Source organism: Bos grunniens, chromosome 9 (assembly GCF_055505025.1).
Source record: "Bos grunniens cultivar Pamir isolate PY7600 chromosome 9, Bosgru_T2T1.0, whole genome shotgun sequence".
NCBI classification, from domain to species: Eukaryota; Metazoa; Chordata; class Mammalia; order Artiodactyla; family Bovidae; genus Bos; species Bos grunniens.
Window position 1 is genome coordinate 55,890,507 of NC_141173.1, and position 15,694 is coordinate 55,906,200.

The following is a 15,694-nucleotide window of genomic DNA, read 5'->3' on the forward strand; positions in this document are numbered from 1 at the left end:
TGCTAAAGAAAGCTTTGCCCCTGAGGCCCAGGATCTGCAACAATGCCAGGAAAACTGAAAATTATCCTGTCCCTAACACTAGACACATGTTTAGTAAAACATAGCAATCTACAGCTGGGGTGGGGGGTGGGGGCAAGAATGTGGAAGAAGATCACTGCTTCAGGTCTACACGCATTACAGTAGCAGAGGGTGAGATACTAAGGATGAGTTAGCATTCTGCCTCTGACAGAATTTGAAGTTTGTGATGCTTGTGTGCTAAATCACTTCAGTCATGTCTGACTCCTTGCGACCCCATGGACTTTAGCCTGCCAGGCTCCTCTGTACATGGGATTCTCCAGGCAAGAATACTGGAGTGGGTTGACATGTCCTCCTTCAGGGGATCTTCCCAACCCAGGGATCAAACCTACCTCTCTTGTGTCTCCTGCATTAGCAGCTGAGATCTTTACGACTAGCACTAACGGGGAAGCCCGAAGTTTGTGGTGTCTTGAGGTCATTATATAATAACAAAACTCAAACCTGCTCAAATGTGGACTGAATTTAATCTCCACATCAAAAGCCTGAGAAAGAAAAATGCATAACTCTGTTTACTATAGTTTCCAATGTTCTCCAACTCTTTGTGATCCCAAGGACTATGCAGTCCATGGAATTCTCCAGGCCAGAATACTGGAGTGGGTAGACTTTCCACTCTCCAGGGGATTTTCCCAACCCAGAGATCGAACCCAGGTCTCCCGCATTGTAAGTGGATTTTTTACCAGCTGAGTCACAAGGAAAGCCCAAGAATACTGGAGTGAATAGCCTATCCCTTCTCCAGCAGCTCTTCCCTACCCAGAAAACCAACCAGGGTCTCCTGCATCACAGGCAGATTCTTTACCAACTGAGTTATGAGGGAAGGGAAGCCCATAAAATACTCATCCTTCTATAAATATATATATATATATATATATATATATATATATATATATACAAATCACTAAAAGATGAAATTAAGAAGAAGAAACAAATTGTCAGGAAAAAACATGGTTCACAGAACCAGGCATAGAGATTGTTAGAACTATAAGGACTTTTTAAAAACTATGACTAATGTTTCAAGTGAGCTACTTCAAAAAAGTACAACATGAAAATACATATGAAGAACTTTGCTAGAAAAATGAAAGAAAGAAAAAGAGTCACATGACAATGGTACCAGTAATATAGCAAATTCAAGTTAAACCATGTAAATAGTGTTAAGTGCCCCAAATATAAGTTATAGATTGTTAGACTGGATAATAGAGCAAGAAATTTATGGGCCAAATATGAAGTCATAAGGAAAAGATACAGTAATCTGAAATAAATAAAAATAAAATACAGTAAATTAAAGATTATGGGATCAGATAGAGCAATGCTGATAGGCAAATATACAGGATTCAGTATTTATATTAGAAAAGAAGCAAAATCTCAAACCAATACCCTACATTTCCCTTTTAAACAAAGCAGTAGAAATAGAGAAATTAAAATCAATTAGAATTATTAAAATAATACACACAGGATTAGAAATGAATGAAATGAAAACAGAAAAAAAATACTGCAACAATCAAGGATATCAAATAAATGTTTTTGGAAAGATCAATAAATCCATAAAACTCTGGTAACACTGACAAGAAAAAAAGAGAGAGAATACAGATGAATGATATTAAAAATAAAAATGATAACTGACTTTTATGCATGAAAGCCATGAAAATAATAAATGAATACTTTAAACAACTCTATGTAAGCCAATTTACAAACATATACTTATGTGAAATACAACCAACATTCATCAACATGAAATTTATAGACTGAATATCTTTGTTTATTAAATAAAAACTGAATTTATTGTTCACCTCCTAAAAATCTTTCTGTATGTTTATGCTTAATAATTTTATAAACATTTAAGGAAGAAATAATACCAACTCTATATAATCTATTCTAAAAAAGAGACATGAAAGAGATATTTCTCACTTATCATTTGAGGCCAATCAGATCAGATCAGATCAGTCACTCAGTCGTGTCCGACTCTTTGCGACCCCATGAACCACAGCAGGCCAGGCCTCTCTGTCCATCACTAACTCCCGCAGTTCACTCAGACTCACGTCCATCGAGTCAGTGATGCCATCCAGCCATCTCGTCCTCTGTGGTCCCCTTCTCCTCTTGCCCCCAATCCCTCCCAGCATCAGAGTCTTTTCCAATGAGTCAACTCTTCACATGAGGTGGCCAAAGTACTGGAGTTTCAGCTTGAGCATCATTCCTTCCAAAGAAATCCCAGGGCTGATCTCCTTTAGAATGGACTGTTTGGATCTCCTTGCAGTCCAAGGGACTCTCAAGAGTCTTCTCCAACACCACAGTTCAAAAGCATCAATTCTTCGGTGCTCAGCCTTCTTAACAGTCCAACTCTCACATCCATACATGACCACAGGAAAAACCATAGCCTTGACTAGATGGACCTTTGTTGGCAAAGTAATGTCTCCTACCTACTACAAACAGAAAAAGATAATGCAACTAAAGAAAATCACAGGGTAATATATTTTTTGAATATGTACATAAAATTTTTCAAAAAATCTTAGCAAACTGAATCTAGCAATATACAAAGGAAAGATACATGATAAACAAATATGGGATATCACAGTAATGTCAAGCTGTCTCAATATTCAAAAATAAATCAATAAAATCCACCATATTAACCAAAAAAAGAGGGGAAATGTGTGATTGATGTAATTGAGTCAAAAAAAAGAATTTGACAAAATCATACATCCACTCTTAACAACAAAAAAACAGTCTAATATCACACTTAATGGTAAAAAATTGAAATCTTCTCAGTTTAGGAATGAGGCAAGGTTATCTATTCAACCAGTGCATTAAAGCAACACATTTTAAAAAGGTAGAGATTGAAAGGAATAAATAGATAACTGTCCCTATGCATATAGGACATGGTTGTTTACATAGACAATCCCAAGTATTCTGAAAAAAAAAAAAAAAAAAGATCCTAAAACTAAAAATGAGCTTGCAAATATCACCATATAAAAACCAATAATATTTCTAAGACCAATGTACCACAGTGTTTATTGCAGGATTACTTACAATGGCTGCAGTGGCCATAAAACTGGAGTTCAGTTTTCATTCCAATCCCAAAGAAAGGCAATGTCAAAGAATGCTCAAACTACCAACAGTTGCACTCATCTCAAATGCTAGCAAAGTAATGTTCAAAATTTTCTAAGCCAGGCTTCAACAGTTTATGAACCGTGAACTTCCAGATGTTCAGGCTGGATTTAGAGAGGCAGAGGAACCAGAGATCAAATTGCCAACATCTGCTGGATCATAGAAAAAACACAAAAGTTCCAGAAAAACACCTACTTCTGCTTTACTGACTATGCCAATACCTTTAACCGTGTTCAGTTCAGTTCAGTTGCTCAGTCCTGTCCAACTCTTTGCGACCCCATGAACCACAGCACGCCAGGCCTCCCTATCCATCACCAACTACCACGGTTTACCCAAACTCATATCCATTGAGTTGGTGATGCCATCCAACCATCTCATCCTCTGTTGTCCCCTTCTCTTCCTGCTCTCAATCTTTCACAGCATCAAGATCTTTTCAAATGAGTCAGCTCTTTGCATCAGGTGGCCAAAGTATTTGGAGTTTCAGCTTCAGTATCAGTCCTTCCAATGAACACCCAGACTGATCTCCTTTAGGAATGACTAGCTGGATCTCCTTGCAGTGCAAGGGACTCTCAAGAGTCTTTTCCAAAACCACAGTTCAAAAGCATCAATTCTTCTGTGCTCAGCTTTCTTTGCAGTCCAACTGTTACATCCATACATGACTACTGGAAAAAACATAGCCTTGACTAGATGCACCTTTGTTGACAAAGTAATGTCTCTGCTTTTTAATATGCTGTTTAGGTTGGTCGTAACTTTCCTTCCAAGGAGTAAGATCTTTTAATTTCAAGGCTGCAATCACCATCTGCAGTGATTTTGGAGGCCCCTACAAAAAAATTCAGCCACTGTTTCTACTGTTTCCCCATCTATTTCCCATGAAGTGATGGGACTGGATCCATGATCTTAGTTTTCTGAATGTTGAGCTTTAAGCCAACTTTTTCACTCTCCTCTTTCACTTTCATCAAGAGGCTCTTTAGTTCTTCACTTTCTGCCATAAGGGTGGTATCATATGCATATATGAGGTTATTGATATTTCTCCTGGCAATCTTGATTTTAGCTTGTGCTTCATCCAGTCCAGCATTTCTCATGATGTACTATGCATACAAATAAAATAAGCAGGGTGACAATATACAGCTTTGACGTACTCCTTTTCCTACTTGGAACCAGTCTGTTGTTCCATGTTCAGTTCTAACCGTTGCTTCCTGACCTGCATACAGGTTTCTCAAGAGGCAGGTCAGGTGGTCTGGTATACCCATCTCTTTCGGAATTTTCCACAGTTTATTGTGATCCACACAGTCAAAGGCTTTGGCATAGTCAATAAAGCAGAAATAGAACTATCTTGCTTCACCGATGATCCAGTGGATGTTGGCAATTTGATCTCTGGTTCCTCTGTCTTTTCTAAAACCAGCTTGAACATCTGAAAGTCCATGGTTCATGTATTGCTGAAGCCTGGCTTGGAGAATTTTGAGCATTACTTTACTAGCGTGTGAGATGAGTGCAATTGTGTGGTAGTTTGAGCATTCTTTGGCATTGCCTTTCTTTGGGATTGGAATAAAAACTGACCTTTTCCAGTCCTGTGGCCACTGCTGAGTTTTCTAAATTTGCTAGCATATTGAGTGTAGCACTTTCAAAGCATTATCTTTTAGGATTTGGAAGAGCTCAACTGGAATTCCATAACTTCCACTAGCTTTGTTCATAGTGATGCTTCTTTGGCCCACTTGATTTCACATTCCAGGGTGTCTGGCTCTAGGGTGAGTGATCTAGGTGAGTGACCAGTGATTATCTGGGTCATGAAGATCTTTTTTGTACAGTTCTTCTGTATATCATTGCCACCTCTTCTTAATATCTTCTGCTTCTGTTAGGTCCATACCATTTCTGTCCTTTATTGAGCTCATCTTTGCATGAGACATTACTTTGCCAACAAAGGTCCATCTAGTCAAGGCTACGGTTTTTCCAGTAGTCATGTATTGATGTGAGAGTTGGACTGTGAAGAAAGCTGAGTGCCAAAGAATTGATGCTTTTGAACTGTGGTGTTGGAGAAGACTCTTGAGAGTCCCTTGGACTGCAAGGAGATCCAACCAGTCCATTCTAAAGGAGATCAGCCCTGGGGTTTCGTTGGAAGGAATGATGGTAAAACTGACACTCCAGTACTTTGGCCACCTCATGCGAAGAGTTGACTCATTGGAAAAGACTCTGATGCTGGGAGGGATTGGCGGCAAGAGGAGAAGGGGACGACAGAGGATGAGATGGCTGGATGGCATCACTGACTTGATGGACACGAGTCTGAGTGAACTGTGGGAGTTGGTGATGGACAGGGAGGCCTGGCGTGCTGTAGTTCATGGGGTCGCAAAGAGTCAGACACAACTGAGCAACTGAAATGAACTGAACTTGCATGAAATATTCCCTTGGTATCTCTAATTTTCTTGAAAAGATCTCTAGTCTTTGACTGTGTGGACCACAACAAATTGTGGAAAATTCTTCAAGAGATGGGAATACCTGACCACCTGACCTGCCTCCTGGGAAATCTGTATGAAGGTCAAGAAGCAACAGTTAGAATTGGACATGGAACAAATCAGGAAAGGAGTACGTCAAGGCTGTAGATTGTCACCCTGCTTAGTTAACATATATGCAGAGTACATCATGCAAAATGCCAGGTTGGATGGATGAAGCTCAAGATGAAATCAAGATTTCTGGGAGACTCAGCTATGCGGATGACACCACGCATATGGCTGGTGGTCCCAAATCAGGAAAGGAGTACATCAAGGCTGTAGATTGTCACCCTGCTTAGTTAACATATATGCAGAGTACATCATATGAAATGCCAGGCTGGATGGATGAAGCTCAAGCTGGAATCAAGATTGCTGGGAGACTCAGCTATGCAGATGACACCACCCATATGGCAGAAAGTGAAGAACAACTAAAGAGCCTCTTGATGAAAGTCAAAGAGGAGAGTGTAAAAGTTGGCATAAAACTCAACATTCAGAAAACTAAGACCATGGCATCCAGTCCCATCATATCATGGCAAATAGATGGGGAAACAGAGGAAACAGTGGCTGACTTTATTTTTGAGGGCTCCAAAATCAGTGCAGATGGTGATTGCAGCCATGAAGTTAAAAGGCGCTTGCTTCTTGGAAGAAAAGCTATGATCAACCTAAACAGCATATTAAAAGCAGAGACATTACTTTGCCAACAAAAATCTGTCTAGTCAAAGCTGTTGTTTTTCCAGTAGTCATGTAATGGATATGAGAGTTGGACTATAAAGAAAGCTGAGTGCCAAAGAATTGATGCTTTTGAACTGTGATGTTGGAGGAGACTCTTGAGAGTCACTTGGACTGCAAGGAGATCCAACCGTCCATCCTAAAGGAGATGAGTCCTGAATAATCATTGGAAGGACGGATGCTGAACCTGAAATTCCAATACTTTTGCCTCCTTATGCGAAGAACTGACTCATTGGAAAAGAACCTGATGCTGGGAAAGATTGAAGGTAGAAGAAGAAAGGGACGACAGAGGACAAAATGGTTGGATGGCATCACTGACATGATGGACATGAGTTTGAGTAAGCTCTGGGATTTGGTGATGGCCAGGGAAGCCTGGTGTGCTGCAGTCCATGGGGCTGCAAAGATTCGGACATGACTGTGTGACTAAAATGAACTGAGCTGAACTTATAATGGCTAGGACATGGAAACAACCTAGATACCATCAACAGATGAATGGATAAAGCAGCTTTGGCACATATTATATATAAAATGGAACACATTTGTGTCAATTCTAATGAGGTGGATGAACCTAGTGTCTATTATTCATAGTGCAGTAACTCAGAAAGAGAAAAACAAATATTGTTATTTAATACCTATATATGGAATCTAGAAAGATAATATTGATGAACTTATTTGCTGGGCAGCAATGGAGATGTAGACATAGAGAACAGACTTATGGACATAATGGGAAGGAGAGGTTGGGATGAAATCAGAAAGTAGCATGGAAACATATACATTACCATATATAAAATAGATAGCCAGTGGGAATTTGCTGTATGATGCAGCACGCTTCAACTTGGTGCTCTGTGACAACCTAGAGGGGTGGGAGGTGGGAGGGAGGTTTCAGAGGAAGTGGTCATATGTATACCTATGGCCAATTCATGTTGATGTATAGCAGAAACCAACACAATATCATAGGAAGGACAAATGAGTTAGCCTAATTTTAAAAAATTGAAAAAGAACAATGCTCCACCTAACTAGCTTTAGGTGATAGGTAATTCACTGTACCTGACTTTATGGCTTAGTATTTAGTTATAACAATCAAGACAATATAGTTATAAGAGAATTTACATACCTGTTGATTAGAATAAATGATCTAGAGAAAGATTCACAGAATTATGGTCAATTGCTGTGACAAAGGAGCAAAAGCAAGTCAATGGAAATAGGGTAGATTTTTCTTAAAAAATGGTATACAAACAATTAAATATTCATATGCAAAACAAACATGAACCTTGATCTATACTTCATGGTGCATCCAGATTAAATTACTCTGCATAAATTATACCTTCAAAACACCTGACAAAAAGTGTATAAGAACTGTACAATATTCTTCATTTTTGCAATAATATATTATGTACAGATGAATAAGTGTAAACACATGGAATAGTCTAGAAATATACTTAATAAATATATGATTTTAAGCATATTGTGATTGGCAGTGGTGCTCAAAGTTTTCTATAAATATTTAACAATATTAATTCAGTGCCTGTTGTGCGCTAGCACTGTTCTATAGCTTTGCACATATTCACTCATTTAATTTTTGAAGAAACTATAAAAGGTGGATACTATAATTAACTTCATATTGAAAACAAATTAAGGAACAAAGAAAAAAATATAACTGACAAGGAGACATTTATTGCACGTGGTAGATCGGTCATTCAAACCCAGGCAGTCTTGATCTAGGTTACATGCCCCTAGCTGTGAAGCCAGAAATGCATTTCTTCACAGCAGAAATGCATTTCTGCTACAGCTGCATTTCTGCTGTGGTTCACTTCCACTCTGAGCTTGCACAAAAGTGAAATTGTAAATACTCTATGAAGTCAAAAAATAACCTGATAAATGGATGGAAAAAGATAAGTCACAATGTCTCAAAATCTCTGCATGGGCTTTTAAAATAAGTTATCAAAGATATATCATTAAAAAACTTGGGCAGGAACCATACACAAGCTCTTATCAGGTCTACTGCTGAGCAGTTTGGGGGCAAAAAAATAAAATGTACTGCAGCAGAACTATTGATATTTCATTTCTTTTCAAATGCCTCAATTTTGTATTGGAAGCTTCTTACAACAAACAAACAAAACACAGTAATTATGATCTGTCTTAGAACATAAGAAAGTTTTACTTAGAAGAGCATACATTCGTATATAGGCAGCTGAACAAGTTACAGCTCTCTGCATATTACCACCACAGCTTGTATATCCATGAATTAGTAGATTTGTGTGGAACATCTTGTTAAGCTCCTAGGACCCTTCACTGCAATAAATAGGCAAATATTTCCAATCTAGACATCTATTTCTGACATTAAAGTGAGGAGGGGAAAATTTTAATGACTTAATCTTTATGATTGGAGAAGGAAATGGCAACCCACTCCAGTACTCTTGCCTGGAAAATCCCATGGACAGAGGAGCCTCTTAGGCTGCAATCCATGGGGTCACAAAGAGTAGAACACTACTGAGTGACTTCACTTTCACTTATGATACTGGTCAACGTCCTCAGCTAAATACCAATAGGAATGTATCTATTCAAAGTTGGCTTATTGTGTGACACAATGATAGAGCCCTCACGCTGAAGGAAATGGAAATACCATAAGGGACTTCTAGGATTTTGGTTTGTGTTAGGTGACTTACCCGATGGCTCAGCAGTAAAGAATCCACCTGCAATGCAGGAGAAGTCAGAGTTTTGGTTTGGTCCCTGGCTTGGGAAGATCCCCTGCAAGAGGAAATGGCAACTCATTTGAATATTCTTGCCTGAAAAATCCCATGAACAGAGGAGCCTTGCAGACTACAGTCCATGTATCACAAAGAATGGGACACGACTGAGGACCCACACATTTAGGTAGTTTATGTGTGGAGTCAAGAAGGAAAAGAGACTTTGTTTCGGTTTTTATCTGGTCAGGAAGAAGCAGCAGTGTGTATGTATTAACGTGTGTATACACACACACACATCTCTTTCACAGAATGATAGGATGCTAGGATAGGTAGATGGCTGGTATATTTGTGGTTCTGACAATGTTCTGTTTCTGTTTTGCTGAAATGATTGCAGAGTGGTCTTATTTTATCTCAATCAATCACAGTCACAGAGTGGCCTGGTCTTGATGTTGCGTTCTGTGAAATGGTTTATGTTCATTAGCTGTGAGCACAAGGACTAAGTCAGCAAAATGAAGCCAGGAGAGCTGATAGTTCCAGGACCGCTTCCAGCTGTCAGGAGCTGCTTTTTCCTCTACCAATACCAGACAAACAATTAAGAAGGAGGATAAACTCATTATTAGAACTCCATACATTTTATTCTAAAGCTTACTAAAATTAGTAATAAACAACACATTTAATCCAATAAACAATAGGTGTATCAATAATGATTTCCAATTCCCCACTCTTTAAGGAACTGCTAAAGTTAGTAACAAGAAGTGACAAAGTAATGTTTTGTGTTCAGATTCTGTTTTTCTTCTCTTCTTTGCTAATCCCTTTTGATAATTCTTTTTTGCCTATGCACATATATGGTTTCTTACCCTGGAATCATTTTATTATTAACATCTGTGGGAATTTCTCAAGATTTGTTGTTTCAATTGCTCAAAGTTCAATATTAGTAAGAAACTTTGGTTTTCTACAGAGATTTACAGCCTCTTATGGTACCTTTAAAATATCTGCACAAATATTTTTTCCAGGAATACCCCTGCATATTATTTCCACTATAATTGTGTTCTAAGTAATGTGGGTGAAGTAAAATCGCTTCCTCTTGCTTTTTCTTTTATTTGCCTGCCCCCACCCCCTGCCACTGCAATGGCAGTGGAAATCATCAAATTCTGTTCTCCGCACAAATAATTATCCCCTGGTTTTGCCCTAATGTGAAATTATGCCTCATGTGGGAAGAAAATAAACACTTTTATTTCCTGTCTCCTGGATTAATCTTCTCTTTGTAATTCTGTAATTTAAGTTTTTCCACATATCCACTGAATATGAATATCCCTATCAGAGATCTCACTTTTAGTAGCATTTTTGGTAATTTATTATTTTAGTCATTATTTTTCAAAGGGTAGCATACAATATATACTTTAAAAATTCCTGATTTGGGTTCCTCTTCCATCCTTTTCACCAAATAGGGATTTCATAATAAACTCTGCAACCAGTAAATACTGAAATATGTAGTTACATTGTTGATATGGATGTGTGTGTATGTGTATGAATGTACATACACTATATGTATGTGTATACACACACACACATATACATGTAAACATAGAGTTTACTCTGCATAATTATTTTGTAGATTAGTTGTTTGGTCTTGTTTCTTAATTATTCTTTAAGGAATTTATTGGGCTCTAATTATTCTATATTATCATCATAGCTTATATATTATAGCTGAAAAATCAAATGATATCTAGAACCTGAATTATCACTAGAGGAAGGAGCTGTACTTGATTTCTTTGAAAATGGGGGGTTGATTGGCACATATCAAAATGCAAACAGTCCCACAGAGAATAGGCTGCCACTAGGAAAGCTGGCAATTTTGGCAATAGCTATCTAGGAGGTGTATGTGTGTGTGACTGTGTGAAAGAGAAGGGACTTGATTGAACAATGATCCTACAGCACATTTTCTGGATTCAAATCCTCCTGTTTATTACTTTGTAGTGTCTTTTCTCAAGGAGATCTGTGTTCAAAGTACCTCAAGTCACCTGCCATGTCTCTGAAATATTATCTCATATTTCAGTGCTTGTGTTCCAATAGCATTCTACTAAATCTGTGGTATTCTTCTGACTGCTGATACTATTTCTTCTTGCTTTTTCATTACTGTAGTATTTCCAGTACATGAAATTATAACACCACAGGAATAAAAAAGATATACAGATCATAAAATAGATATCAAATAAGACCAGTCAGGCTACTGACATGTTGCAGAAAATAAACATAAGTCTTTCAAGGTCAATAGATCCCCTGGTGCCCATTGGTAACAGAATCGGTACTAGAGTGTTTGTCCAATTGAGTATGAGGGTTTATATCCATGCTTCTTATCCCAACTGGATTGCTGCTAATCAAACATTACTCTAAATTTTTACAGCTATCTATATTAACATTTTAATCAGAATAGTATACTTTTCAGAGCTCTCTTTTTTCCCTTTTGGGAGGTGATAAAATCCTTTTTTAAAGAAATGAGAAATAATAGCTACTGCAACAAGTTGGACATTTATAATAATCTCTTTGGAGTAAATACTAACTTGTTTGCATTTTGTACTAGTATAATAATTAAAAATATTTAACAAGACAATTTTATCATATTTCCTTTTGTAGATATAACATGAGGTTCAAAATCACAAGCTACAGAAATATTTAATTTACTAATATTTTGACTTAAATCATGGACAACTAGTCCCACAGCATCTATAAAATTCATATAATTATATTTATTAATGATCAGCCTAGTTATAAACTGCTACTTACATATTTTTATACTTGTGTTTATGATAGCTATACTAAGTAAACAACTCCACATATAAACATTCACTAATTCTAGCAAAGTAATTTAAAATGGATAAATAGAATGAATAATTCCTCATAAGTAGAACCTGCTACATTTCTAGTAGCTTTTCAGTATTTTCATTTTATGAATCAATTTAATTACTTCATTACAGTATTTTATTTTGTCTAGTTTACTTAATTTCAATCATAAAGAAATGTTCACCATTCTATTATGTACAATAAATAATTTAGCTATTGAATTAGATCAGTGTACCCTCATTTTCCATGTTGGTGTTTGCAGTATCTAGGTATTCAGTCTGTGAGAGAAATTGTCCATCTGTTGTCCCAATCCATCTGTTATTTGACCTAGGTATTATGATTGTTTAAAAACTTTTCTACAAATACATAATAATTTATTATTTTGGCTTGACACTTTAAAATTCCCAACAAGTCTATTCCCAAGATTAATTCTTACCTATTTTAATTTAAAGTGCTTTTCTAATGATAATATGATATTCAAGTCAGTTTACAATTAAGTGAATGTTATCTCAAGAAGTGTAATCACATTTATAATACTGTTACTTCACTTCACTGCATGACATGGTACAGAATTATTTGGTCCTTGGATATGTGCACACTTTTTTGAATAACTTTTATAATACCAATCATTTCTTTTATACAAATCTCTTTTTTCTTGATTTTTTCTATCGTCATGGGCTTATGCTTCTATGTAGAATTACTAACCCTTGGATTAAGCCATTTAAAGATGAATCTGTCATTTCTAAGGGTGAAAAAATGTGACATTTGAATTTTTTAAAAGGAGCAGGTCAAATGTAGGCCAAGGAAGAAGCCCATAAAAATCTATTCTACAGCTTTACTTTAAAACATTCATCTGATAATAAAATGAATAATTTCTCATTAAATCCAAGCCATTTAACATATTATTATTATGTTTGAAAATGACTGTATTTTTCCTTTTTTTTTGTACCTGTAAATTTTTGCCTCTCTTATTTAATGTTATTTTTAGCAATTAAAAACTTCCTGAATTTATTTACACAGTTTATATGAAATAACTATTATTTTTCTGTGGTATTTTGTCTCTGAGCATCACATTTATTATTTTGTCTTCCCGTCACAATCCTACTCTCTATTTCTTACCTCATTTCTCCTAGCTCAGCTTTCCCTATCCCATACAATGAAATATTCCAGTTATATCACCTGTAAATTTAATAAAGTGCCTGTTCTCACCACAACATGGTTTTAGAACAGTTTTCAGAAGTCTCAGCACATAATGTATTTTAGTATTGGGATAACTCTCTTATTAAATAATTATACTTCTGCTGCTGCTGCTGCTAAGTCGCTTCAGTCGTGTCCGACTCTGTGCGACCCCATAGACGGCAGCCCACCAGGCTCCCCCGTCCCTGGGATTCTCCAGGCAAGAACACTGGAGTGGGTTGCCATTTCCTTCTCCAATGCATGAAAGTGAAAAGTGAAAGTGAAGTTGCTCTGTCGTGCCCGACTCTTAGCAACCCCATGGACTGCAGCCTTCCAGGCTCCTCCGTCCATGGGATTTTCCAGGCAAGAGTACTGGAGTGGGGTGCCATTGCCTTCTCTGAAATAGTTATACTAGGTAATGCTAAAACACACATTCTATCTAAAATTCCCCTCATTAGAAATGTCATCCAAGTACAGAGATGGATTTATCATGAATCAAATAAAGCTTAAGCTTTGGAGTCTCTAATGCACAAAGTGCCTTTCCAAGGCCTTGAGAACAGCCCCAAATTTACTAATAAATATCTCTCTTTTTTAAAAACCCCAAATTTTCTAGACTTCAGGTACTATAAACTCTAGATCTCTCCTTGCCAAAAAAGTATAGTGGATGATTAGACCTCCATGCAGTTTCTAATATGTAGCTCCATACCTCAACCTTCTAAAGTCATCCAATTTGATAATATTCCTTTATATTCTTGAAATACAAAACTTGAAATCTCAGATCTTAGACCTGGAGATCTGCTTTGGGCTCAACTGTATGTAAAGAGATTTTTATTTTGTTTGCCAATTAGAATACCTGATCTGAATCCTAGCATGATTCTTAAAACTATATGGGTAGAGTAATGATAAAGTAAATAACAGTAATATCAAATAATGAAAAATAATATATCAACACAAATATATATGCATGAAAAATTTATCATCAGACAAGATACATGAAGCAAAATAAGATAACTCAAAAAAATTTAATTAAAGGAAAAGTACAATTAAAAAACAGCTTTATAAATTGTAAGGTCAAATTGAATAAATGGACAAATGAAAACTTAAAGAATACTTGTAAATACAAATTTACAAATAACTTTAGATTTTCCCTAGTTTAAAAGTGAAGATTTGTAAGTTTGTATTTCTCAAACAACTTTGTAGTAATAATTGAGATCAGGATCTACTACAATCATTCATCTGAGAAAATCAAGTTTCCATCAATTTTTTCAAGTAAAAACATGTAAAAATTAAATGACTAACAATAAAGGACTTAACATAAAGGATCGAGAAAAGGCCAATGCTCATTCTAAAAGAAATGCCATAAAAATCAGGTCTGATTTTAGGTTGTCAGCCTAAACTGCTAGGTCTCATTAAGATTTTCCTGAACAGAGGATAGAGCTTGCTACTTCAAGGTTTTCTCTCTCTGGGGGAGCCTGAAAGACAGGTGACAGAAAATCAGATCAAACAATAAAAATGTCAGAGGTGCCTGATTCTGCTGCTCTCAAGCTGTGCACATAGTAGGCACTCAACAGGCTTTTGAATGATGAATTGTCCTTCTTGAGTTAAACATTTAAAGAGCAAGGCTAGAATCAAAATACTGGAGTGGGTAGACATTCCTTTCTCCAGGAGAACTTCCAGACCCAGGAATTGAACACATGTCTCCTGCATTGCAGGTGATTCTTTACCATCTGATCCACCAGAGCAGTTCAAATATTATTGATAGCAAGATTTAAATGTCTAGATTGAAAGGGCTTACTGATTGACTGGGGAAAAGAAGCTTAAATGCTCCCATGAATATATAACATTATGAAATTTTAGAACTCTAGAGACTAAAAAATCACTCCCACTGAACTAAAAGGTCACAAACAAAAACTCAAGAAATTACAATAGCATTGGATTTTTAACAATATCAGAATTAGAAGGTAGAGAACAGTTGAGAAATACCTTGAAAACTCAAAGGATCTTTTTAACCTAAAATTTTATGTTCAGATAAATTAAGATTCAGATAGGCAGTAGACCAAAGACTCTTTTAGAGAAACAATATCTTGAAACTGTATCTTCTATATAATCTTTCTAAGAAAGATGAAGGATAACTTGGTCAGAAAAGGGGAGAAAAGAAAGGAAAGAAACTGTTATCCAGCAAAGAAAAAAAGATGAAAAGAATCCTCAGGGTAATGACACAGGGAGACTTTAGGATTACAACCAAGCCTGGAGAAAAGCAAACCCTGTCAGGGACAGAATGTTGGAGAGTGGCTGGAAGACAAATGGAAATTTACATTTTCAAGCAAGCTGGAGAACAAGATTATAATCACATATGAAAAAAACTAAACAAGCAAATGATAAAGAGGAAATAATATTCTAGTACACCACATGCCTCCAATTGAATAATATTTTCAGTCATTATTAATAATTGAAAAATTCTGCCTATTAATCTATATTAATAACCTGACAAAATTAAAAAAATCAATACTGGTGTATGAGAGGAGGTTGAAAGTGGATTTTCCCATTTCATCTTAGGAAATTTATAGATCTTGAAGTAACATTACATGTAAATCCAACAATATGGTT

General features: G+C 36.4%; 1 long non-coding RNA gene across 2 annotated transcripts in view; it reads right to left on the bottom strand.

Moving 5' to 3' along the window:
* Positions 1 to 7,161: 7,161 nt before the first annotated feature.
* LOC147365983 (uncharacterized) overlaps positions 7,162 to 15,694 on the bottom strand; it is a 136,325-nt gene continuing 127,792 nt past the window's right edge. The window contains exons 3-4 of one of the 2 annotated variants that reach the window (XR_015133112.1): positions 9,050 to 9,131; positions 7,162 to 7,236 (exon numbers count right to left, since the gene is read on the bottom strand). This is a non-coding gene — a long non-coding RNA (uncharacterized LOC147365983). Of the gene's footprint in view, positions 7,237 to 7,495; positions 7,552 to 9,049; positions 9,132 to 15,694 lie in introns of those variants that run through there. The other variant, XR_015133114.1, reaches the window with a different exon arrangement.